This window comes from Callorhinus ursinus, unplaced genomic scaffold (genome assembly GCF_003265705.2).
Source record: "Callorhinus ursinus isolate GAN/ISIS: 27379988/994484 unplaced genomic scaffold, GSC_fseal_2.0 scaffold12, whole genome shotgun sequence".
In the NCBI taxonomy this organism is placed as follows: domain Eukaryota; kingdom Metazoa; phylum Chordata; class Mammalia; order Carnivora; family Otariidae; genus Callorhinus; species Callorhinus ursinus.
Window position 1 is genome coordinate 12,156,776 of NW_027397074.1, and position 27,436 is coordinate 12,184,211.

Genomic DNA, 27,436 nt, shown 5'->3' on the forward strand with positions numbered 1-27,436 from the left:
TGAAACCAGGCAAAGCAAAGAGTAATCGTGAGTGTGTCAGGTGTAAGAGCAAGAAATTACTAAAAATCTTACCAAATATCCTTGAGAAGGAAGCAAAGTCACATGAGGAAATGTATAATCTGGGTTTGAGTAACAGCCTTAATTGCAAAAAAAGTTAGTACCATATGATATGAAATAAGGAAATTATAATAATATATATACATTATATCTATTTGTGATTGTGTGTGTGTGATTTATGTGTATACATATATATGCATATATTTGTGGATCCCCATTGCTGAGCATAGGGTAGAAGCAACAAATACACTGTCAGAGACCTATATATTATATGCAGCAGGAAGAATGGAGACTCTCCCCCACACCCTAACATATGCACACTCCGCCAAGAGCCGTGTTAAAGGAAAAACACCATCTTAACAGGGCTCATGGCTGGGCCACTTTTTGCTTGGTAGGTAAGAAAGCAGAAGGAGAAACTGGGGGAGGGATAAAAGCGGAGCTTGGTAGGGCTTGTGAAGAAAGAAGTTTGGGTGGAAGGGAAGAATGAGAACAAGATGGGTATCATTTGCTTTAGGGAATAAAACTTATATCAAGCAAGACATGCTCCAGGAGAGTTTTGAGGAAGTTTTGGCTATCATATGTAATGATAACTGTCCTCCCCCATATACCCAGGAATCATTCAGAGAAATTTACATTATTCTTTAATGCTCTTGGTGTTGAACCTGTGATTTTCTACCTTAGATACAACCATGGCTTGCTGAAGAGATCACAGGCTGCTCGCACTTTGTCCTTTTTCCCTGACAGCAACGCTTTCATGCTCTGGCACCTTCCTGAGACAAAGCACAATTTTGGTGTCCTTACAGCACAGGGAATCTACCAAATTTGCTACACATACATACTTTCATTCCTCCTCAAGACATAATATAGACTCTGCACTAATTATCTTTTTCCTTTTACTTCGATATTTATCATTATAAACAGAAAATAGAGTAAAACATTTTTTTATATGCCTCGCATAGAATTTAATGTGTTTTTTTTTTTAAGATTTTATTTATGCATTTGACACAGCAAGAGAGGGAACACAAGCAGGGGGAGTGGGAGAGGGAGAAGCAGGCTTCCCGCCGAGCAGGGAGCCCAATGCGGGGCTCGATCCCAGGACCCCGGGATCATGACCTGAGCCGAAGGCAGACGCTTAACGACTGAGCCACCCCGGCACCCCAGAATTTAATGTTTAATAAAGAATTTACTTGTTTGATTAAATATTTTATGTTAATTCTGAAAATGAAGCCCTAAATATTTGTGAAGTTTCATAATTTCATAGGTGCCATTTCTATTGCAAATAAAATGGTTCCAATTTCATTTAGATTTTACAAGGTTTTAAAAAAAATTATCTCAAACTCCTTAAAATAGTAAGTATGACGGTAAATGTACTTAAGAAGTATGAGTCAGGCATAGATGTAATTGCAAAATAAAGAAGTCAATAGTCTTTAATGCTCATAAATTGTAAAAATCTCATATTTTGGGATACTGGTTTACACAGAATTTCCCACTTTCAGGATCATAGTACTGATTTCATCAAAAATCAATGTTAATGGTGCAGAAAATTAGAGTCAGAGAACTGATTCATAGTTTGGTAAATTAACATTTGAACCAGTAATTTTTTTAAAAGATTCATTTATTTATTTATTTGAAAGAGAGAGAGAAGGGGGGAGTAAAGGGGAGGGGGAGAGGAAAAGTGAGAATCTCAAGCAAACTCCCTGCTGAGCACAGAGCCTGATGTGGCAAATCAAGAATCAGATGTAACTGACTGAGCCACCCAGGTGCCCCTTATTTTACCCAGCTTTCTGATTGATTAGAACTGTCTAGTCATTGCTAACAGAGGTCTTTACTTATCTCCCTCTTTGTATATTCTACAATTAACTTATCTGTTACATACAAATACCTTAGCAACTTATCAGTTGCTAATATGACCTAATTGAGAGGAAAATTAAATTGTTTGGATGATGTCAGACTATAGAATTTGAAGTCTAAAAACAAATGAATTTTTCTTGTAAGGTAAACATACTGAGTTTATAAGGCAGTAGGATTTCTACAGGGGTTTCACAGAATCAGAGAGGAACAGGATTTTCACAAGTCAAGCACTGGTTACTGGATAGCTTAGACGAGACCAATACTGAGTCTGTTCTGAATGATCGCTATATTTAGGGCTCCAAATGACAAAGAGGTGTTGACATCTGAAATAGATAAAATCAACAGAGATATAAAAGACACTAAAACTCAGTGTTACCATTGTTCATTGAGAAGCTATTTTCCTGAATTCCACATTCATTCAGTAAATTATATTAGCATTTGTTATGCACAGAAATTATATTTGATGGTATGATTAAAGCCATATGGTCTTAAACCACACAAGGAAGAAATGTTGTTGCTCAAGCAAAGCTACACACACCTATAGAAAATGGCAATGTTCCCTTCCTTCGGCCCTCTGTCACCTTCATGCTCCTCCACATTTCCACTTTTGCTCTGTAAGAAGCAGTTACAAACATAACTGGAAGTTTTTGTTTCTAACATTTGATCCATTTGCTGATAAACTTTATGAATCAGACTGCTTACAGCTGCAAATAAGACAACCCAACTAAAAGTTGCTGAAGACAGACATAATTCTCTTCAAAGGAACACAAAATCTGAATGCAAGTCATTTTGAGCTTGTCCCCTATGGTCCAAGATGGTGCCACAGTGAAAAACATCATACGGAAGTGGAACATTCTCCCTCTATGAGTTCTCTTCTCCTAGAAAGGAAAAAAACAAATCCCAGACATCCTCTCAGGTTCCTGTTCTAGTTTGTATGCCCATTTGTCCTCACTACAAGTTGCTAAAAAAAAAAAAAAAAAGCAGCTGATATTTTCAGCTATTAGATTTGGAGACAAGCTCTACTAGGAAAAAAAGAAATAGGTGGGGATAATGTTATAGATTTAGCAAATAACTCATACTTCTAGCAGCTATGTACAACAGCGCCTATTTTCCCAGAGGCAGTATATGTAGATTAAAAAACCTACATACCCTAATCAATGGATTTCTCCATGTAAAATGTTTTTTCTCTTTTACTTACCAAATATTATTGCATGTAACAGTTTTTCCTTTGATATAATGACTTTTATACTTTGAAAAAGGACAAAGAACATCTTGGTGAGTTGTAGTTGATACACACTAAAGTCATAGAAGCACAGACTTCATGGAGAATTCTTGTGCAACACAAGAAAAAACACCAGTTTAAATGGGTTTGATATTAAGCAAGCTTTATATCCAACATGGGGCTTGAACTCATTACCCTGAGACCAAGGATCACATGCTTCACCATCTGAGCCAGCCAGGGGCCCCCAATGGTTTAATGCTCCCCCCTTTATTTTTAACTGAGTCAATTTGTTAATATTTTATGTTAAGAAGTAGCTTTCTTTAAAGACAAGTATTGAAGAAATAATTGCCCACCAGTAATATAATAAATGTCACATTATCAATAAATAGATTCTTAATAATGTGGTAGACTTTTATTGCATGTGTTTGTATGTGCCAGGTACTATAAGCACTTTGGTTTTTTTTTTTAGCTCTTACAACAATCCTCTGTAACAGGAAAATATTATTATCCCTATTTTATAGGTGAAGAAATAAGAGACAGGGAGAAAAAATATATATCAAAAGTGCACTGCAAACAAATGGAGGAATTGGGATTTGAACTCAAGCAGTCTGGTTCCAGATTCCAAGCATTTAGCCACTACAAAATCTTATACCAATTCAAAGGTAATTTCTTTCATTCCTGATAACTTTCCAGCAGGCATATCTTATCCTAGGACAGCCCAGCTGTGCTTTCTTCCATTGGGTTTCAAGAGATACCCCTATGAGCTTACAATAGTTACGAGCAAAAATGCTCTGATGAAGATGACAAGAAAGATTGTACCAAAGTCCGCTTGTCTCTTTGTCATGCCCTTTTTAAACCTTGGTGCAATAAAAAGGTATTCATACTGAGCTGAGGGCTTCCTCTGGGAAGAAAATATTTAACTCAGAGCTAGAGGTAACAAATAACTTCCATTTCCACAAACCAGCATTGAGTCAATCAAGAGTGATGCCTTCTGGGAAACAATATAAATAAACTGAGATTTCTTTTTACAAAACTTCATGTTGTTTAGTTGCTGAGAACTGGGAAAGACCCATAGGGTCTTTGACAACAAAACACTGCCACTGTTGTTTAAAATAGAGTCTTTGTGCGTGGGTCTAAATTGGGTATGTCAGTCCTTCTCAATGAGAGATCAGAATCTGGGTAAAGTTTCAAACCTCAGAGATCAGTTTTTGGCCCTGGTAACAAGTTTGTTTGATGTGCTTGAAAAAAGAACTATAATTGTTTGCCTATGCTTTTCTAGGGGAAAAAAAAAAAGAACAAAGTTGATGAATGCCAGTTCACTCTGGGCTCCTAAAAGACAGACTGGGGGAACCCAATACATTCAAGACTGTGACTATGGATTCACTGTATTTAGAACACCTGGTCCTGCGCATAGTATCCCTCTTAGATAAGTGATACAGAGAAATAGGAACATGGTTGTGTTGAGATTCACAATATAAAACACAAATATGATTTCTCAATTTAATTGATAAGGTGTGGTACATGTAGCTATAGTAAAAAATTCCATCTGATACCTGCAAACCTGAGAGACTGAATTTTCAATTAAGGCATTAAATGGCAAGCAGAGAAGTTCTAAAGAATTAATATAGTAGCTATAATAAAATGCCTCCCACCGAAGGCACTCTGGCATCATAATTTAGAATACATTTGTGAGTATGATTCCTAATGAGAGAGAAAGTAGAATCAACAAGAACAATCCTGGAAATCTGTATCAATAACCCAGAAGAAAACACTGACTAGGAAGTATGGCCAAACATAAACATAATAAATGTAGCTGGCCACATTTATATTTGAGCCTCATTTCACTGAGCTTGCCAGAACACGGTTCCTGCCATTTTAGAAACTTCTTCATATTTTCTGTCTTCCATCTCAATTTGGAGAACCTAAAATGACTTAAGCCAAAAAAAAAAAAAAAATACAACTAATTGTTCATTTCTTTCCAAGATTCAGTGCTCCATTAGATGCCTCTTAAAAACAGAGTTCCAGCAATTATCATCATTGGGAATGTTTGCTAGTAGCATAATACAACAGCCAGGACTCAATAAATGTATCCTCAGTTGGTTTGATTACCAGCACCAGATAGAATGTCCTTCCAAACTGTACCTTGACAAGCTACTATCCTGTCATCATTGAAAAATAAATTTCACATACGATTTAATTTCTTTTCCAGATGTGACAGAAAAGAGCTCTCAATTCCCCCCTCCATATCCCCCTCTCTCTCTGAGATTCTGACTTGGCATGTCTATAGTCCTTCTTCAGACACATATGTTGTCTTAAAAAGTACTATGCACTTTGTAAATTATGCTGCATATATTTTATTAAGTATTGGTTTTCTTTTTTAGGGTGAATAAATGAACTCATCTCACAGTGTCTGTGAATTACTGTAAAATCCCAGAAAGCAGAGACTAGATCTAATTTAGTAGCATTTTATAGTACATTGTCCTGTACAGTCAGAAAATTACTAGCTAATTTTTGGTGACACTGAGGATTTGTATCATAGTAAAGCTTTTTTTTTTTTTTTAATTCTAATCTAGTGATTAAGCATTTTTCTGCTTCAGATACATTTAATTTCTAAACTCATTATAGACATGTTATGGCAGTATTGACCACTCAATGTAGAGTCTAATGAAAACCGAGAATTTATTTTGTGTGTATTTTTCCTTAATTTCTAAATGCATGTAAAATTTAAAGGAAATGTAACCCACATGGTTTCGTTCATTTGTATTTAACTCATGAAATGTTCCCTTTAAGGGCTCTTTGAAGTTCAAGGAGATTTTTAATAGCCCATTTAAGCCTTTTTATCTCTGAAATAGGACTGCATTTTGCCAAGAATAAACAAAGACAAACACCTAAAGGTTAGGGTTCAGCTAGAAATTTCAAACCCTCATACTGTCTTCCATGCATTCTCAACTTAAAAATTCAAAGCAAAACTTTTCTTCAGTACCAACTGGCCAATGAGCAATTGGCGCATCCTCTTTCCTAGAGAGCATTCCCTCACATCTACAGATGAGAACTTTTTTTATCTGTCAACAGTATTATATAGGCAATGTTGCTTCACAATATACTACTGGAAATCTAAAAAGATACTTTGTTTTGGATACTGACTCAACTGAAGAGAATATGTAATTTTTTAGTACATAGTTTAAAACTACTGTATTTATACTGTAAATGTTTTCTTTCCACGGTAGTAGGTACCAAGGATAAAAAAGAAAAGAATCCACTTTAGCAGGGCAGCCAGTCAATAAACAGAAAACAGTAAAGATCTAACAGAGGTAAAGCATCTTGTGCAGGACACGTTAAGTTTATTTTTTTATTTTTATTTTTTTTAAATATATCTTTCTTATGAGAAATGGTCTTTTTTTTAAGATTTTTTATTTATTTATTTGACAGAGAGAGACACAGCGAGAGCAGGAACACAAGCAAGGGGAGTGGGAGAGGGAGAAGCAGGTCTCCTGTGAGCAGGGAGCCTGATGTGGGACTCGATCCCAGGACCCTGGGATCATGACCTGAGCCGAAGGCAGACGCTTAACGACTGAGCCACCCAGGCGCCCAGGACACGTTAAGTTTAAATATTCTTGACTCATGAACTACAAATATTAATCAAGATGTGTTGTGAGATATTCATTCAACTTCCCTTTGCTCTTGCTTAATCCATCACTCATGTTTCCATCCCTATACCTCACCAAGTTATTTATCACTTTTCTCTTTAAATTCGTCCAAAAAAGATTAATGGCAGCACAAGAACTTGCATGAGTGTGGCTGTTCATTAGCAGAAATATGCCATAGGGTTAGATGCATTGATGGATAGGAGGAGTTATGTCCTCAGCATGTCAAAATGTCAGTGGTATGAATAGCCTCTTTAGCTATATGGGTATGAAGTCTGTATAGAAATAAAATGATCTAGTTAAGTTGTATTGTCTTATAAATGCCCATGGTCATCACAGGTAATTAAATTATAAAAGTATACTCCAAGTACGTGCATCTGATACAAAAATGAAATGAGATGTGCACTGAAAAAAACTATTACTTTGTAAGTAATGGTAGATTTGCAACATTACACAATTATATAATGGATGGAGATTATCAATCAAACCTCTGTATATATCATATCTAAAGCTTAGTCAGCAATAAATTTTTATCCTTATCAATACAATACCTCTGAGGCTTATAATGAAATTTGGCAACATTAAACTATTGATATTATTGAGACATATAAGTAGATATGGCAGAACTCTTATGTGATATTTTATAACCCACATCTTTGTTTAATGATTTTGAGATAGTCTATTTTATAAGCTACACAAACATTGAAATTCTGTAACCGTTTGGAATGACACTAATAACAGAAATGTTTCTAGGTTTTCTCCCTTACAAGAATGCCCAAAATGGTGTGTTTTTAAAAATAAGACCTATTTTCTAACATGTAAAATAATTACACTTTTACATATAAAATATGTTACTATATAATTCCATATGTATGTTTGTTTCTATTATCAGATAAATGGTAAATTACACTGCAATGTACATTGGGCTCTGTTATTAAGAAAAAACACAGTTGAAAATCATTAAGCTCACAAGCCATCTTCCTTTTTCTGATTGTAAAATATAACATTCATATTTTTATTTATTATTTTCATCTTTATTTTCCTCTCCAATATGTTCAGACTTTTATAATTTACTTTGCAAGATGTCTTTTTTCCTAAGATAACACACCAGGGCCTGGCTCTCCCAGAGAAAGAGGTTTGCACATACTTTAGGAAGTTCAGTCCATTACGGGCTTACCCATGTGACTGAAGTGGTTCTGTCATGCACTTAGCAGAACAGCCATCCTTCTTTTTTTCTTATTTTCTCATCCATGCGGTTTACTGTACTTGGGTGAAGAGACTTGGAGTAAAGCAAGCGATGCTGCTCTCTGTGGACCTATATTTGGAGCTCTTCTGTCAAGAAAAGAAAAAAGCGGCCTCACTTTCTCCAACTACTAACTACCTACTTCATGATACAGAAGAAATTTTGAACTCAGAGTCCCAAAATGGACTGATTCTCTGTTCTAAATGAATTGTGATTCATCTCAAGATACATGGGTGTAAAAAAATGAAATTTTTCTCATCTCAGTTTATGTGAGCCATTAACATCAGAAATTGTACATTCCAAAGTGAGACAACTACGCAGAAATGTCAAACATAGCTGGCTGAAAACCTGCTAGACCACTCTGAAACCTTTACTCCTCTCAAGAGTCTCAAAGCTTCAGGAGTTGAGGAGTAAAGGAGGAGTATTAAAAAGGATTAAAGAAAACTGTTGGTAATCTATGAGCACCAACACTCTCTTCAACTCACTAAAAGACCAGTGACAGTGGCTTCAGTGAAACCACTCAGAGAACTTGATGTGCTTTCAGCAAAGTTAGGAATACAGTGGTAGACTTAGGTCTGAGCTCTGACTGAGAAAATTGAAGAGTGAGATGCAGGCTTGTTAAATGCCATTGGATCAGCTGGGGCATGCATGATGAATGAAGGTCATAGATGACTTTGCCAAAGCAGGTTTAGTGCAGCAGGGGGACAAAATCCAGAGAGGATTGTGTTAAGATGGATGATGAGAAAGTGCAGACAGTAAGTGTGGACAAATTTGGGGATAATGTATTCTATATGGGGTGCAGAGAAATGGGGCAGGAAGATGGACTGGGGCTATCAGGCTTCTTATTTTGTAAAATGTGATCTCTTATGCAGTATTTATAGTTTTATAGGTATGATCCAGTATGAAAAAAATGATTCAGGAGAGAGAGCACATATGTGACTGCAGGAACAAAGTCTTTGGTATGCTAAAGCAGACGGGATACAGTGCACAAGGAAGAGTGAACAGCTTTTGATAACTTCAAGGAAAATCCATCCTTTGTAGGAGGAAGGAAAGTAGAACTCTAGGATCAAGTCCAAAATGCTGAAGTCAACTAGAAGACTTCAAATTATCTTGCCCTTGTCCCTAGCCTTATGTATTCAATTCTTTGTTTTCTCTGCAAAAAATGCCGACTTCTTTCCGTTGCTTCTACAGTCCTTCATTATTTTGTCATCTCAAAGTCTGTACACACATTATTCCCACTACCTGGACCTGTGAGCTCCATGTGGATAATGATTATGCCTGCCTGCCTTCCCTCCCTCCCTTCCTTCTGTCTTTTCCTTTTTTAACCAGAACATTTATTCTGCGACTAATCACTGAAATCCTTAGGATGAACTGGATGCAGTGGCAGCGGCCCTCTTGAGGTGAGGTTTTGTTCCGTCACAGAATCCATGCTGGAATCTGCAGTATACAATCTGTAGATACTTCATTCGGCTGCTCCCAGTGCTATTTCATCTTTTAGGCTTGACACTCCAGGGATACTTTCTCTTCCGCTTGACCATGACAGCCGCATTTGCCACAGGTTGGATTTGGAGGTGACAGGCCTTACAGCCACAGCGGTGGCATAACATGTGCATTTTATTGTGATGCTTTCCAAATGATGACATCCCCTTTGCCATCTTGTTTCTGCAGCTGTGACCAAATCATGCCCTTCTTTTGCTGCATCCTTTTAATGGTTGACATATATTATATACTTAGAGAATCTGCTGACTGATCAACCATCTTGCATGGTCAATCTAAGGGAAATTCAACCCTTAGTTTATCTTTAATCAAGTCTCTAAATCCATAAAGCTCTATGAAATACCCATTTAATATAAGTTAAGCTATCGCACTGATGTTGATTAACACAAAATTAAAGGTAAGGGAGTAGCCATTTAGGGAACAGAGAAAGGCAGGCACAAAACAGGGGATAAATAAGCTCAACGGGGAAAGAGGTACCAATAAAGATCTGAAGCATTGGCTAAGGTTTGGCACAAAATTGGCTTAATGGAAGGAATAAAGTCACGCTGCCCTCTGAGGGAAAAATACAAATTTCCCCATACTCTGTTTCCAATTGAGGCAAAATAACACTGGTCTTTTCTTTTTTGTTAACCTGATCATGCTTCAGACTTATGCTCAGTTTAGAGAACTTGATTACTCTTAAACATGGTTCGGCAATAGCATTTTCCATCTTGCTCCCATTAACTGAGTATCTGCTTTATATTATTTTCCAAATTTGTTTTTAGAAGTTGAATGCCAACCAATTTCCAATGTAAATATTAAGTTTTTATTTTCCTCCTGTATTTCTGACATAGCTACCTTTTCCAAATTATTCTTGAGGACTCATTAAGTGCTTGATCCATATTTTGTGCATACGATAAATATTTTTGAGAACTTATAAGATAATAGGCTTTTTTTTTTTTTGGCATAGAGAAGTATACAGGGCATTTTCTTCCTGCATAGTGACACAAACAGGTAGATATACAACTAATTATTATGAAATACGACAGAGGGTGATTAGAACTATAGGAAGATTGTAATTAGTATACCTTTGGAGGAGAGTTAAAGGAATAATAAATTGTCTACAAAGAACTGAATAGGTTCATAGAGAACTTCTGAATGGAGCCTGTGCTAAGGAGCTACTCAGCAGGGCTTTCAAGTAGGCAGAAAGGCATGATTGCCAGCACAGACTATAAAAGTGTGTTTGGATAAGTGACTTCCTGGTGTGACAGGAACACAGCGTATATAAATGAGGAAGATTAGGGACATGAAGCAGGAAAAAGAAGCTAGAACCTAAGTCCACAGGACACTGAATGACTTTATAAAACTTAAAATTTTACTCTGTATGTGATACAGTATAATTCAAAACTGGGTTTTGAAATAAGACTAATTTGCCGAACTGGTTGAAAATTTAGGAAAGAGCCCAGTTAGATGGCTACAGTCTAGGAAAGAGAGGTAGGACTGAACTATCAAGAGAAGAAACACATTCATTGCTGAGCTCCTACTAGGCACCTGGCAATGAGGAGGATGCTTGAGAGAACTACAGAAGGTAGGAGTTAAAACTTGCAGCACTATTATGAAGTAGGCGCTTCTACTGAGAGAAATAATAAAATCAGCAATACTGACCTGTTCATTAACCAAGTGCTCTTTATTTTAAATCACTTAATCCTCCCAGGAACCCAAATGGAGACCCAGAGAAGGTAAATAACTTGCAGTTACATGGTTTCTAAGTGGCAGAACCAGGATGCAAACTCAAAAAGCACAGTTCCAAGACCTTTCCTTTAAACACCTGCTGCCTAATGAAGAGAAAGTTAACATACTGGGAATTAGGCTATGGTATTTTATGGCATGACAGTGAACATGCTGGGGTCAATGAGTATAACGTAGGAGAAGGAGTGGAGACAGAAATTGTAAATGAGGTATAGAGTTCCTTTAAACTGATTTTTATTCTTATTTTGTATAAATTGGAAAAATAGAATTACTTAATAATTTCTAGCTTTATAATTTATCATCTACTATCCAGCATAGTGTAATGGTTAGGAGTATGAACTCCAGAGAGCAAATTCCTGGACTGAGTTCTGTCTTTGCCATTTATGAGCTGTGTGACCATCAGGAAGTTATTAACTGCTCTGTGCCTGTTTCCTGGCTGTAAAATAGTGATATCAAACATTGCCCATCTCAGTGTGCAGAAGAGTAAATGAGTTAATATTAATAAGGCACTTTGAACAGTGCTTTGATTATACCATAATCAGCACAAGTGTTTTTTAAACAAAATTAAAATACCAACTAAAATATCAACTATAGCATTCACTTCCATCAAATAAAATTTTCATTTAGAGTCAAAGAATAAAAATTCTCTATTTATGTATAGACATAACTAATGTATAACCTTGGAGTTGGGGAGGGTGGTATTTATAACTTATTTTAAAAAAATAAAGGAGCACCCAAACAGAGATAATTTCTGTTTTTTGATTCTGCACTTCTGCATTGACTTCTCTTCCTGGGAGGACCTAGGACTATCTTTCTGCTTGCCTAAGAGGTTTAACAAAAGTATACATGGTATAGAAATTTAATTTTGTAAACATTAACAGGTATATGATGAATTTCTGCAGATATCCTTCGCAGAATTAGCCTGAACTGCTCGTTGTTACTGGATTGAACTTTGATATTTTATGATAGATAGGTAAGCACACTTTTTTCTTAAACTGCACAAAGTCATGTTCTCCTTGCTAAAAATGGGAATTTCATTTTAGGAAATTCTTGAGCTTATCTCAATTTCAGCATGTTTGGGTAAATAATCATATACATAAAATAACCTGACAGAATTTGAGTGGACTTTTTTACAGAGTGTTTATCCTCAGAGGTTGGTTCAACCCAATAAGCCTCATAATGTCTAACGTTTTTAGAGTTAATACCTAAATAATCAGGTTTTACGGTGAATGCTTGCATTATATTTAAGAAGTATATTTTTAAAATCTATTGTCAAAATCAGTACAAAATGCCGTGGATCAGGTATGAAGCAATCCTTGTTTTGTACAGAATGATGGTGTAAGTCAAAGAGGCAAAGTCTGCATGCTTACTTCCAAGTTATCTGGAATGGTCCTGGATATTATAGATTTTTTTTTTTCCTACCTCAGTGCATTTCCCTTACAAAGGGAAGCTGGCTTTGGATTGGTAAATGAATCAGAAAAGAAAATCTTGGGTGAGTCCAGTGGAGTGCTAAACAGCTCCCTGAAAGGATGAGAAAAAAAGGCATTAAAAAATCTGCTGGGGGGACACCTGGGTGGCTCAGTTGGTTAAGCCTCTGCCTTGGGCTCAGGTCATGATCCCAGGGTCCTGGGATGAAGCCCCGCATTGGGCTCCCTGCTCAGCAGGAAGTCTGCTTCTCCCTCTCCCTCTGTGCTCTCCCTCTCTCTCTTTCTCTCTCTCCCTCTTAAATAAATAAATAAATAAAGTCTTTAAACAAAAAATCTGCTGGGAACATGGACAAGCAGTTCACTCTCTCATGCTAGAAGGAACCGCTTATCTACCCAGTTTATTATTTTCTCCCGTTACTTTCTGGTATCATGACTCCATCCAGCAATTTCCGATTTCCTCTCCTAGCATAAAAAAAAAATCTATCTGAGCTCACCTATACGTTAATAAATATTCTTACAGGTTTTCTTTAGTAAACATATAGTACTTGAGGCAGAGATCTGATGATAGTTTTCAATATCTAAAAGATGAGTTATCATTCTCATTTGCAATCAACTTTTAAACCAAGTCTTAGTGTGTGTCAATGCACTACCATTTAATTGAAATATATGTATTTGCAGTCAAGTCATCAATTTTTCCAAACAGAATAAAATATTGCTTGAAATACTAATTTTTGTTACACATTTATTTAAAATATTCTACCGTGAGAAATGCAGCATCTTCCGACGGACAGATTTTGAATTTCTCTTGCCTAATCTAGTTTTCAAAAGTGCGCCTTGGGTTAAGTTGATACTGGTGAATTCTAATTTTTATCCTTTAAACAATGAAAACTACTGGTCATTTTGAAATAAATATTAAAATATTTTATTTTCACTGGTAGGGAATGTTTGAGGGCTATAATTAACATAGGTAGACATGGGAGGAAAAAATATTGAATACAAAGAATTATAATTTCCAGACTTTAACCTTCAAAGGTGGATGGATCCCAAAGAAGATCCCTGACTAGTAAAGTAGATCAGTGGATGAAGCTGCAAACAGTGAAAGCTAAGAGCAAAATTATCTTATGTGAGAAAGAAATGGTCAGGGAGATACATCGATGTGGATAAAAAGCCCAAGATGATGTTGGAAATACTCCAAGAAGGACGAAGTCTAGAAGCAGAATAAGAGACAGAAGAGATGTAGCAAGTACTTTAAAGAGTCAGATTTGGAGCAAAAAGAGCGTTTTAAAAAGCATTTTAAAGAAGTTTTTTTTTTTTTTTTTCCCAGACATACTCTAACCTTCTCCTCCATCCTATGACATATTCAGAAGAATCTCCAGTCCCCTATAATGTCATTTTAAAATTTATTTTACCTGTCGTAATATTGTAAATGTTTTCCTCTTATTTGTTTATTAAGGTATAATTTATACACAATAAAACTGACAAATTTTAAGTGTTGGGGAAGAGATGGTAGTGAACAAATACCCTACCCTTCTTTGCTTCCAACTGGGATGTGTGTGAAGGGCTACACCAGCTCTGGAGATCCCCATGGATCAGTCCAAATACTGTGACTGAACTGCACTTCTGCTTTTCTCCCTGCCCAATCCTGCTTTCTTCACAGCCTTCTAGGAGTGGTCCAGCGTGTCCTCTCAATAAACCTCCTGTACAGAAATCTCTACTGTATTTTGTTTCCAGGAAATCTGGCCTGAGGGAGTTGGCATTAGCAAAGGTCCTAGGAAGCCAACCCTCAAGTGAGAACTGGAGGCCTGACTCACCAGCCAGCCAGATGATGATGAAGATCCCTCTCTGGTGGTCAATAGAACACTGGTAGCCCTTGGTATTCTCTAGTGAGGCAGGCGTGAAAACCCTCACTGGTGGTAAATGAGGACAGATGCCTGTGAACAGAATGTCCCAAGCATTTGGAAGATACAGGGGAAAGTAGTATTTTTGACAACTATGAAGTTAGATGGTTGCTGCTGGGAGCCATCTGATGCAGTAGAGAAAGAAATAAAAGGCTGAAGGTGAATAATCACCAACTCAAGATGAAAGGTGAGAGTCAGAGGATTGTTTCTTTGGCTGCCTATAAAGAGATTCCCACCACCTATAGCTAAATTGCAGAAAAATATGAAGATTGGGCCCAGAACTTAATCACAAGAGTGGAAATCTCTGGAGAGGTTTGACTTCTCAATCCTGGCAAGTTTGCTACACCAAGATTAGGCACTGGTAGGTAAAGAATAGAGGCCTGAGATTTCAGATGGAGACATCTTATTTTATGACTTTGAGATCTCTGAAACTTCAGATCTCCCTGAACCCTCGGAATCTGCAGAAGCATCTCAGTCTCTTGTTTAATATTAGTATTCCCTCTTAACCCTTGCTTATAGGCAATGCTGAGGCCTCTGCCTTGTAAGACAGTATATTCTGTCCTACAGAATGCACCCTTCCTTCCCTACCTGACCACTGGACCGAAAATTTGAGTCAAATGTCAGTATAACCCAAATGAAGCAGTTGTTGGACTTGCTAAGGGAGGAAAAAGAATACTTTCCAAAGAAGCTTTGGCATCTAAGCAGTATGTACTAGAGGAAGAGGAAAAAACATTTTGGGTGTGGGATCAAGAAGGGAGGCATAAAGGTGGGTATAAAGAGTTCTCCCAAAATATGAGATTTAATATTTTGGCAGAGACCCCATGAGACAGTGTTAATAAGCTACTTGGAAGTCTGGAGAAAGTGATCACCTAAACTACATGCTGGAGGAAGGACTAAGTCTTAGTTTGCTCAGGCTACTATAAGAAACACCATAGACTGGGTGGCTGAAACAACAGAAATTTTTTTCTCACAGTTCTGGAAGCTGGAAAGTCTAAGATTAGGGTGTCTACAGATTCATCTCCTGGTGAGGACCCTCCTCCTGGCTTGTGGACAGCTATGTTCTTGCCTTCCCCGCACATGGCCCCATAACACCACATTGGGAGTTAAAGACTTCAAATATGAATCTGGGGGGGGCACAAAAGTTCAGTTCATAACAGTCTCCAAAAGCTCAAAAAAGGGGGGTGGGTGGGGGGGGGGGAATGCTGTAGCTGCTATTACTAGGTAAGTCTGAAAAACCCATAAGCCAACTGTGTTCACTGGGAGTGCTCAAAGGACACGCCATTCATCAAAGCATAAAGATACATGTTAGTGAGAGTTAGCCAGGATCATTGAGAAGCTCTGTGGTGGTTGTCCTCCATAGGCTAGGATCATCATAGAAAATGCTGTTTCAGAACAGAGGTCCCTGAAAGCAATAAGGATCCTGAGATAATAGAGTCCAGCTGGTAGCCCTTAACCATCAGAATTCAGGTGGGAGCAATTACCATAATGAGTAGCAAGGTTTGAGGGGCAGCCTGTGATCCTGACCCACAGAACTACTGAAAAATAGAACACAATGTTCTGAAGCACAAAATAGTGTTGAAGCCAAAAGGAATGTTGCTGAATATGTACAATAAAAAATTTTGAAGATGGACAATGAGAAGGCTGAGGGCAGCCTCCCCAATAAAATGTCACATTCTCAGATCCAGTTTCCAGATGTTAGAAAACTCTATGACTGAGATCCACTGACTGAAGAAGAAGCATCAAGTCCCCATAAGGAAGGATTGTACAACATGACTATAGGTGTGGATGACAGTGATACGCCCAATGCTTTTTCTAAAGAAACACATGACCATCTACCTGGCAACCACATGTTGGGAGAGAGGAATAGGGATTTTAGTGCTAGGACAAAAGGTCTGGGTCAATACTAATAATCCAGGTCCCAAAATGTCACGATGGTGCCTCTGTTAGACAAGTGTATGTGGACTTGACAATAAATGAAGTTCTCGCAAAGGTCTGGCTTACAATGTGCTGACTAGATCCACAGACTCACCACGTATTTTTTCCCCTGCCCCCATCCCACCATTGCCCCGAGGCTCTGGACAAATAGAGTGAAGGTGGTCTTTTGAAAATGCAACCACAAGGTCAGCTTGGAGAAGATACCCTGTGCCATTCTCCATGAGGACATGGTACACACCCTAAATTAGTGAATACTATTTTGCTCCCAAATGGTAGGATGCATGGGTACTGGAACCAAAGGACAGTAGTACTGTCACTCCCTGTGAGACAGTTGGGGGATCTGTACTTCTCATTCCCTAAAATTTAGTCTCTGGGGGCCCCGGCCAACTGGAGATGATTTTGTCTCTCCTTCTGGGAGGAAGGGGTAATATTTGACAATGTCTATAGACATTTTTGATTGTTACAGCTAGAGGATGCTGCTAGGTGACTAGTGGTTAGAGCACAGGGATGCTGCTAAGCCTTCTGCAATATACCAAATTTCCCTATAACAAAGAATTATCTGGCTCAAAATGTCTATGGTGGCAAGGTTGAGGAACTCTCATCTGAACATCCAGTTTCCCAGAGAGGAAAATGCTTCCACCAGAGGAGAGAGTTAAGAGTTCCAATGAACCTAAGCTGAGGCTACCACCCAAACACTTCAGGATCCCATGCCCAGAGTAAAGCATACAAACAGAAGAAAAAAATGCTGTGTGGTGTTAACTGACCCTGATCATCTGGAAAAGGCTACTGTTATATCTCAGGACAAAGAGGTCTATCTTTGATCTAGGTGGTATCTCTTGGTACTACCCTGACCAATTCTAATTGACAAATGAAAAAATGCAGCAGCCGTGGCCTGATAAGGACATAGTGACCAGGACCTTAGGTCTGGATCGCCTCACCAGGTATGCCACATGGAGTGGCAAAGGTGCTGTCCACAGGCCTGGGGAAATCTAAAGGAAGGAGATGAGTTTTAAAATCAGCTGGAGCAACAACAAATTGAATCTTTCCCACTGTCCTTCAACTTTTAAGTTTCCCCAGGAGATGACACAAACCAGAATCCTGAGAAAGTTGTTCCCAGACAGGATGAAATCAGAAGAAGTAAATAGATCTGAGCAGATAGCAGTGACCCTTTGATGTACTATCCATAAAGGTCCAAGGTATCTAATCTCCCATCTGATAGGACTTGGGCTGCTGAAGTCTCAAAGCCGCATCCACCCTAGCGACTGCCCCCTCACATTAATGTAGCGGTGGGTGTACAAGGCCCGGTACCTCTACCTCCTTAGCAGTCTTCTCTCAGTGTAAACTGTGGCACAGATGAGGTCACTTTTTCAACTGCGTTGTGACTGAGCTTCTCCCTCTGCCTGATCCTGCTTCCCCTACAGCTTAGAAGTCGTTTTCCAAAGGGCACTCTTGCTTTAACCTCTGCATGAAAATCTCCATCTCAGAGTCCATTTGCATGTACCCAATCTAAGTCAAAATTAATGACAAGATTCTGCAAATTAAGATGAGGAAACAGTGCTCTGAAAATGCGCATGAAGGAGGTGAGTCTAAAAATAATGTACTAGATGAAATGAGTTTTAAAATCATTTTCATGGTCAGTAAGAGAAAACAGAGGCTCAATATCAAATGTCACAATAAGCTGAACAAAGCAAGTGAAATAAGAAAAGAATGCAAATAAAGTAAATAGCAATAGCAGAATCAGCACTAGCATTAACAGTATTAAAAGCAAGATTCAAATGCTTTATACTTAACTGGTGATAGCAATAGAGTCAAAAGCGTTGGATGAAAGTAAAGATGAAAGAAGAAATAAAAGTTATCTGAGAGAAGATTAAAGATGCATGGACAAAACGTGGACACCGGAATACAAAAAAGAGAAACCATAAATTCAAACAATACTTACGGAAAAACTAGCATTAGAGGTTAGCGAGGGAAGTTTCAGAGAGAAGAGAAAATGTGGTCCCAGAGATGCAAAACCTTAAAATAATTACACTTAAATATTTCATCTGTTAGAATATATTTTAATGAAATACGAAATGTGACAGATGTGTGCATAAAGGCGTTCATACAGTCAGAATATTCTAGGACGCTGGGAAAATAACATAACTTCAAATTTCAACATCAGGCATACTGTTAGGCAAACTGGAGGCCCTCCCTATGATAGAGTACTAGACGTTTCCCTTTACATTGAGCAACCTTGGGCACGGTGCGATTAGCTGCCCTGGCAACACGGCCTCAGACTCAAGCCTGCTCTCAAAGGCTCTCAGAACACAGCAATGCTTAGGAGGGGGAGGTGTGCTTTCCATCTTCTGTCCTCACAGAGGCCGCGCTCCAGAAGCCTTGCTCTGAGAGTCTACCCAGGATTGAGGGGGGCACGTAGGGAAAAAGGTGTTTCCTGATGGAGCACCGCCTTTCTAAGTAGGCTTCTCCTTTAAAAGCTCAATCTTCAGCAGTGCTGAATTTGATGAACTTCCTCCAAGATTTAAAAGATATTAGAAAAATTAATTTGAAATTGAACTCTGACTTACCCTGTTCAAGTTATTTACACTGTGTCTCATAGTTTGTGGTTTATAACTTTGCTTTTCATGGGAATTAATAGAGAAATTAAAAAAAACAATCAGATTTCTATGGAGATTCCAATTTAGTCCAATTTAGTAAGTGAGGTACAGAGCCTAAGAATCTAGGTTTTAAGCCAGTTCCCTAGCTTCTTTCTATCCAAAGTGCGGTCCTTGGACAAGCAGCTTGGTTTCTCTGGGCACCTTTCCAAAAGAAGAATCTCAAGCCCCACCCTAAAGTTTCTGAATCGGAATCTGCATTTTCGTAAGATCCCCAGGCATTCTGTATTTACATTAAAATTGAGGAGTGCTCATCTGTGGAGACTAACAAATACCCCAGTTTGTTAACTAGATGATGGAAGTTCAGGGAAGGATGGACAAGACCTCACTTTTGGTTATGATTTAGTTGCATGTGCCTCAAACATATTTGGTCTGTTCACTTTTTTGTTAGGATAACTGATGCATAATTAAATTTGGGGAATTGTTTACCAACAAAAAAGAAATCTTAGCCCTAGAATGAACCCAGGTTAAAACCACAGAAGCAATAACTATCATACATAGTTCTCTATAGGATATTTATGACCATAGAATATGGAATGCATCAAGATAGCCACGGAACCACTTGAGTGAACTAAAGTGGAGAAGCTCAGTTACAATACTAACAAAAACTACTAGGACATAACTCAAAGCAACATGGCTTAGCTTTGCTATATCTGGCAGTAGTAGCAGCAACAAAATAAAACTGGTCACAGGCTCTTTATTCCACGCAAATGTAAAAAAGATCAAGAAGCCAAGAGCAACAGACTTTGAAATTTCAGCAAGAAACCCCCATATGGTCTATTCATGTTTATACACTGTTAAAAGGACTATTTGTCATGCATCCCAAAATAATATCAATACACCCACTTTTTATTACAAAAAAAAAACAATAAAAACCAATAAGCAATAGAGACAGTGTGGTGGAACCGACTTTTGAAATCATTTTCAGAAGAGCAAAATATTGTAATTGCATGATGAAATCCTGGCATCTTTTGAAAGAATAATTAGCACACTCAGTCTAGATCTGATAGTAACATCATAATATCGGGCAGATCACAGCTGGAATCCTACTTGAAGGATGAAGAGAGATGCTGAGAATCAAACTGCTTAAAGGTTTTGGTTGTACCATCAAAGGATTTAAAGATGTATGACGAGTGATCTGGAAGTAAATCTGAATCTTTTCATATATCAGGCCATGTGGGTTTTTTTTGTTTGTTTGTTTTTGCTGTTTTGTTTTGTTCTTAAGACTTTATTTTTTTTGAGAGAGAGCGTGTGTTCACACAGGAAGGGAGGGGCAGAGGGAGAGGGAGAGAATCTCAGACTCCCCACTGAGCAGGGAGCCCAACACCAGGCTCATCGCAGGACCCTGAGATCATGGCCTGAGCTGAAACCAAGAGTTGGAGACTTAACCAACTGAGCCCCCCGGGCGCCCCTCAGGCCATGTTTTTATATTCAAGTTTCTTAACTACTGATGTCATATAATTTATTTACAGAGGTAATTTAATGTTGATTTGGTTCTCTACCCCACACTAAGAAATACATATTTCCCGAAAGCAGAGGACATCAGTGGCCCTTCTCTTATTGTTTTATGAGACCAAATTCACTTTAAGCTCCCCAAGAAGATGCTTTCCTCTGTCTGGCTGGGTTTAGAGCCATTACTGAGGGAGACAGAGACTAGAAGAAGAGACAGAGGCACAGCAGTGCTAGTCAAGGGATGGTGTTAGTGCCCTTGTGTGTATCACCTATTTTCACACATCTATTAATCACAAGCAAGAAAGAGGCTTTCAATAAGCAAGCACTATAGCAACCATGTCTGCTTGATAAGAAACAGTAACATCAACATCTAATAGTTGAATGAGAGTTATATTAACAAACGAGTTTCACCTTATTTTAAGATAAATTTTAACTTTTGAGAGATTATGCTGGTTTTTTCATAGGAAAATAAATTAAGGTAGCACACATGATCACGGATTTAATGCAGTTTCTAGTCAGAAACTAATGCTGAATTTATTATTATTATTATTATTATTATTATTATTATTATTATTACTGTGGAGTTTACATAGCCTCGGGTGGATTCCTCCCTGCAGTGATATCGAACATGATTTGTTATTATACCAAACTCCCACAGCTTACAGAAGAATTTGGATGTATTTAGCAAAACAAAGTTCCCCAAATATATTTCCAGTCAGATAATCCCTGCTTCACATTATAACTGCACCATATACAGAGAAACACATACACATATGGAATATGCATTCATACAAATGTACATGCATACATATGTTCTGGAGTATATACTTGCCCAAGAAAATACCAAGAGAACAAAAGTCAAACATCAAGCTACTGCAGTGGTTTTTCACCCGGGGAGCTTTAAACATTACTAAAGCCTGGGCCCCATCCATCCTAGAGAGCTGAATGCATTAGCCTGGAGTACAAGCTAGGCTTTGGGATTTTTATCAAAGCTTCCCAGGGATTCAAATATTATACACCTAAAACTTAGCAGCTATTGAGCTAATATGATCATAAAGTGCTTTGATTTTCCTTCCTTTGAACACATTCACCAGCCGACCTTCTGTTCCTAAGAAATTATATCCCTCCTTCCAGAACAAGAAGTACTGATCCCTTCATGAAAGTTCTTTCTCTTTTAGGATTGACTATAGTTTGGGGGGAGGGGCTGAAAAACGCCACAGAATGCAGGTGCACAAAGCACAGTGACTTTGACTTGGTCATCACTGCACCCACAGTATCTCCAGGTGCCTATACATACTAGCCACTCAATGAATATTTAATGAATGAAAGAACATTGCTGTTAAAATTACTTTGGCTACGATCTTGTCTCCCAAGAATATCTATTTTTTGCCGGGAGTTACAGGATTCTCTGCTCTCTATTTTTACTGGGTCTCTTGCTACGTGTCTCTGTTATTGTAACCAGAGAAGAGATTTTTGACATGAATGCCTTGCTGCAAATCTTCTCTCACCTCACCAGGAAAAGCTCCAAATGCAGAGGACCGGGACTTGTTCCATGGCTTACTGCTGAGAATGGGACAAATGGTCCAAAAGAGTCAATCTAAGTCCTTTAGTTATTTGTTGATACTTATTTGGTAGTGGAAGTCGCATTTGGCAGCAATGTCTCTTAAATGTGGAGAGTGCCTGGTTTTCAGAATTTTTTCCTTCATATGAGAGACTAAAGAAAGTGGCCTGTGAAAATGTAGCTGTGCTATGCCATGTGAATGATTCAAATAGAGCTACAAAACTGCTGAGAGCCTAAGCAATGGATACCAGCACCACCCGTTTGGCCTTAAGGTCACCAAACCCTTCTCAAGTTCCACAATACTCAGATTCAGTGTCACCAGCACTTAAAATAAGACAGTAACAATAACTAACAAATGAACTGTCTTAGTATTTTGGGGTAATCCCTAAGATTCAAAGTCCTAGACATGATTTAATTACATAGATGACATTTTGAAAAAGAGCCCATATACTTAATGTTTTAAATACCTGCTGAGTCTAACAGTATAAATCACGTTTTATCAGCGCATTAATTCTGATAGTCTATCTTAACTATTATGTGCATTGTGTAAGTCAGATCATATCTCAACTGACTCCAACCTTTCAAGAGTTTATCATCATAATCAGAATATAACCTACAATTCTTTGTGTCCTGCAAGATCCTATGACCAGATACCTGACCACCTCTCCAACTGTATATTCTGCCACATTTCCCCTTGTTCAGATAGTATTAGGTCACCTACTATTCCTTAATCACGCCGAGCAGGATCTGTTCTTAAGGTTTTTGTACTTGCCATTTACACTTCATGGAACTTTGTTCCCGTGGATAACCAGATGGCTTACTTCATTTATGTCTCTTCTCAAACGTAAACTCATTATAGAGTCCTTCTCTACCCATGTGTGTAAATTAGTACCCACATCCATCAACCTGCACCCCTTACTGACCTCTATTTTTCTTTGCTTATTTATAACAACTTGACATCTTACATATTCGCTAACAATCCCTGCTCCAACACACAGGCACACACACACACACACACACACACAAATGTGAACTCTAATTTTTTTTCCACTGTGAAATTCCGTTACTTATAAAATTACTAAGTGTATGTACTCAATTAATACTGGTTAAATGCACACAGAAAATGACAATAGATCACTAGAGATGATTTTTTAAGATGTGACATTTAGGAGCTGCTGGTATCCATGTTTCTTAAGGCCCCAAATTCTTTAATTTTGCAGTTTAAGGACCTGGCGGTTAGATCAATGAATATTATGCATCTGGCAAGCTGACTGCCAGGTTGGTTTCCAGATAGGTTTTTATCTAGATGATAAATCATTTTTGATGTACATGCAATGCACTGATTCAGAAAATCTACATATAAATACATAAATAACTGACTTTCATCTCTAGTGTTTGTATATTTGACTTCTAAATTATGGTTAAAGATTGTAAAATATGGGAATTTTCAGTTGTATTCAGTATCTTATTGGCATTATCAGAATATGCCACAAGCTAAAATACAGAGTGAAATATTCACAAAGAAAGAAATCATGTTATATGCTGAGGAAATTTATGTTGCCAAGCAACCAAGAGTTAATGAATGAGTGGTGATCATTTCATAATGTATATAATTACTGAATTACTATGTTGTATACCTGAAACTAATAAAATATTTTATGTCAACTATTCCTCAATAATAAAAAAAAATGAATGAATGAAACACTCTTGAAGAATTGAGGGATATAAAGAAATTTCAGATAAATGCCTGACTTTCAGGTAGCTTAAAATCTGTGGATGTAATACATGCATAGGCAAGAGATATTACAGTGCAATGTAGAAAGTGACAAATTACTGGTAGAGAAAGCAAGTTAAACTCTGATCAGAGAAGACAGCCTGTGGCCAGAAAAGGCTTCACAGAGGAGGTAGGATAGTATCGATACTGGCAATGAAATATAAACATTTTCCTAAATTACTCAAAATGAATGCCAAGAAATTAATAGCATAACAACTCTTCAAAGCTAAAACAGAAAGAAAGAGTGAATAATATGAATAAAGCTTTCTAATCTAGCCAGGATCACATGTAAAACTCCAGGTGATTAATTGACTACCACAAAAGACAATAATTCCTATTTACTCTAGACATAAAAAGTTACTGCTTGCACAGCTCCTTCTCTTTTGAAAGAGAACACATACCTTTAATGTTTTAAATGCCTGCTGAGTTGACTATAACTCACAGGTATCAACCATGTTTACCTTTCTAATGAGCCCTGAAAAGTGATGACATATCAGAATAATGTGAACAAACTGCCCTTTTAATGCTTACAATAGTGAATGGGTCTGAGCAATTTGCATTCCGGATCAAACAGAAAAGTAAACTATTTAAAAACTGCTTGGATCCCTGACATGAATATAACTTCAGATTCGATCCTTGTTATTCAAAGAATCTGAACGTCTGTTAGTCTCAGGCTGTGTTATGTTGCTATCTTTTTATTAAAATCCCTAATGATTACATTAATAGGACAGTTTTCTTTAGGTGCTGATTTATTATATATCCACCCCAATCTATTTGATGTACTATTTCTACACTACACTGTTGTTTTCACCTGTCTAATTTAGAAGTATTTCTTTTCTCCTGCCTGCTCCAGCCCTGCCTCACCTCCAACCACCTCCACACACAGACGTGTACATCACAGCAATAGAGGAGCAAATAAAATGGTTTCGTTACTTTATAATAGGAATTAGCGTAAGGTAAGTCTCAGGTACTGTACTCACTGACCAAGAGAGAATCACCTTAGACACTGAACAAAGTGCTTTCTGTGTAAATAGGAACAAATATGAAATTGTCAGAGGAAGTGCTAGCTTCTCAGTCCCCTTCAAGGTGCAAAAAGTGTCTACAGTGAACTCCAAATGAATGATTTTTACATTCAAGTAATGTCATTTTTTTTCACTTGTCCTCCTCTGTCTTCACATACAATTTTTAACAAATCTGCCTGATATCTCAAACCACAGAAAATGAGAGCCAGTAAACAAGTAGAATCAGGAAAGAGTAAAAGTCTAACAAAGAAAGAGCACATGAGAGAGGGGGAGGGGGTTGGGAAGAGGGAGAGGCAGACTCTCTACTGAGCAGGGAGCCCACGAAGTGGTCCCAGGACCCCAAGATCATGACCGGAGCAGAAGGCAGACCAGAGCTTAAGGGACTGAGCCATCCAAGACACCGGAAACAGTTTCCTTGGGGGGAGGGGGCGGGGGACCTAAAGGCCAGCTGAGCAAAGACTACAAATTGAGCAAAGTAAAAAACAAACAAAAAAAACACATCCAGAGAGTAGGGGTGGCTGGGACAATCTCGCCCTAAACCCAGCCTCCAGCACAACGACCCACAGTCAAGAGGGACCTCAAAACCCAGAGCTTCTCCTTGAGTGAAATATTTGAACCCCACATCCGGCACCCACAAATTTTAAGAGCTGCATGTGAGAGACCAGAGTCCAAAACATCTAGCTTTGAAAACCAACTCTGAGACACCCACAAAGCTGTGACAAGCTGAGAAATGCCACTCAGAAAGCTCACGCAGGTGGACTTACCTGTCTCGGGGCCCAGCGCAGTGGCAGCTGATCATAACCAGTGAGGGAAGGAGGCTCTTTTGCTTATATTAAAGTGTTGGCCTGATGGGCAGCCATTTAATTTGACACACACATGTAGAGCCTGCTCGAACGCCCGGCAGGGAGGAAGCCTCGCGGGCGCCAACTTGACGCTCTCCCTCGTCCACGCGCCCTCGTCCACGGACCCCAGCTCTCCTGGGAGAGAGCGCTTGCGCACTCTGCTGCCGCCCAGGGGATCCCCTTGATGGCCTGGCTCTGGAGGTATGGGGACCGTGTGTTCTAGGGTCCCATGGCACTGAGACAATTAGAAGAAGAGTTCTGGCAGGTCACTACCCTCGGGGCATTGCGAGGGCAGCAGATCGAAACAGTCCCCAGTCTTTCTGTGCAACAGTCCTCTATGCTTGGCCTGAGCCTCAGGCTTCTGGCTTGGCCTACATCTAGGAGGCGCTTTGAGCGAACGGAGGCTGGTGGATAGCATCTTTGTTCTCTCCCTAGCTCCAGGTTGCCCGTATCTCACCGAAGGGAATTTTAACCCTTGTTTGGTGCCCTGATTTCTGCGGCTGCTGCCAGGGGACCCTCTACCATAGTTTGGCTTTGGTGGTAAAATTTCAAGTTGGGGGGAGCACTATAAAGGTTCTATATGGGCTCCAATGGAAACATTTAGATGTGGGGCGCCCAAGTGGCTCCGTCGGTTAAGTGTCTGACTCTTGGTTTCAGCTCAGGTCGGGATCTCAGGGTTGTGAGATTGAGCCCTGCCTGGGGCCTGTTTAAGATTCTCTCCCTCTCCCCCTCCCTGCCCCTGCTCATGCTGTCTCTCTAAATATAAATAAATAAAATTGTCTTAAAAAAAAAAAAAAACTTTTAGATGTTATAGTATTATACCATTTAATGTGTTAGGACATCCTGTTCATGAGTTTCTAAACTGTCTTTCCCATATACTAAAACATTTCTCAAAGATGATTTAGGAACTCCCACTTGAGGCTAAGGTGGGGTGAGTGGCAGTGAATAAGGAAATCCTTGGTCCCCAAATCTTGCTTCAGTCAGAAAAGGCCCATTTTGTTACTTCCAAGAGTGGCCTTTTTCTGTTGAATTTCGCTCAAATCCTCAAATCCGCTCAAAGAAAGGATTTGTGCTAGTTTGGGACCTCTAGAAATCAGATGCCAATATGGAGCTAAGAGTGTGAGATATTGATTGCAGGAGATGTCTGTAGAGGATAAAAGTGAGAAGGAACAGCAGTAATGGATAGGATGTGATATCAAAATCTTCAGGGAAGCAGATGCCAAGGTGGAATAAAAAATATCAGAATTTTATAGCAGGAATGCCTGTGTGAAAGGAAATAAGCAGGTACCTGGAGAAGCCTGGGAGAGTCCTCAGACCATAATACAAGTCCAATACTAAGGGAAGGTTGAATGGAAGCATCTCAGACAACTGTGCAATCTAAGAGAGGGGTCAGCAAGGTTCCAGAGAGTTCTCAAGCTAAAGTTAACCTTCAGAGGAATGTTATGTCTACCAGGAATGGGCCTACCTTACCATTTCTCAGTCATTCGTCGGCAGCATCCTGTGAAAAGCAGTCTCCTTGCAAACTTGGCAGTGGCTGTCAGGGCACAGCAGATGGAGCCCTTGGTCAATTATTCTCCCAACTGTTGGAGGTCTGTGAGGTACATTCTCCTGGCTGCCACATGGGTGCACTCC

At 38.7% G+C, this 27,436-nt stretch overlaps 1 pseudogene; it reads right to left on the minus strand.

The window, feature by feature from the left end:
• Nucleotides 1-9,378: 9,378 nt before the first annotated feature.
• Nucleotides 9,379-9,672, minus strand: LOC141373771 (large ribosomal subunit protein eL37 pseudogene; annotated as a pseudogene).
• Nucleotides 9,673-27,436: the final 17,764 nt, after the last annotated feature.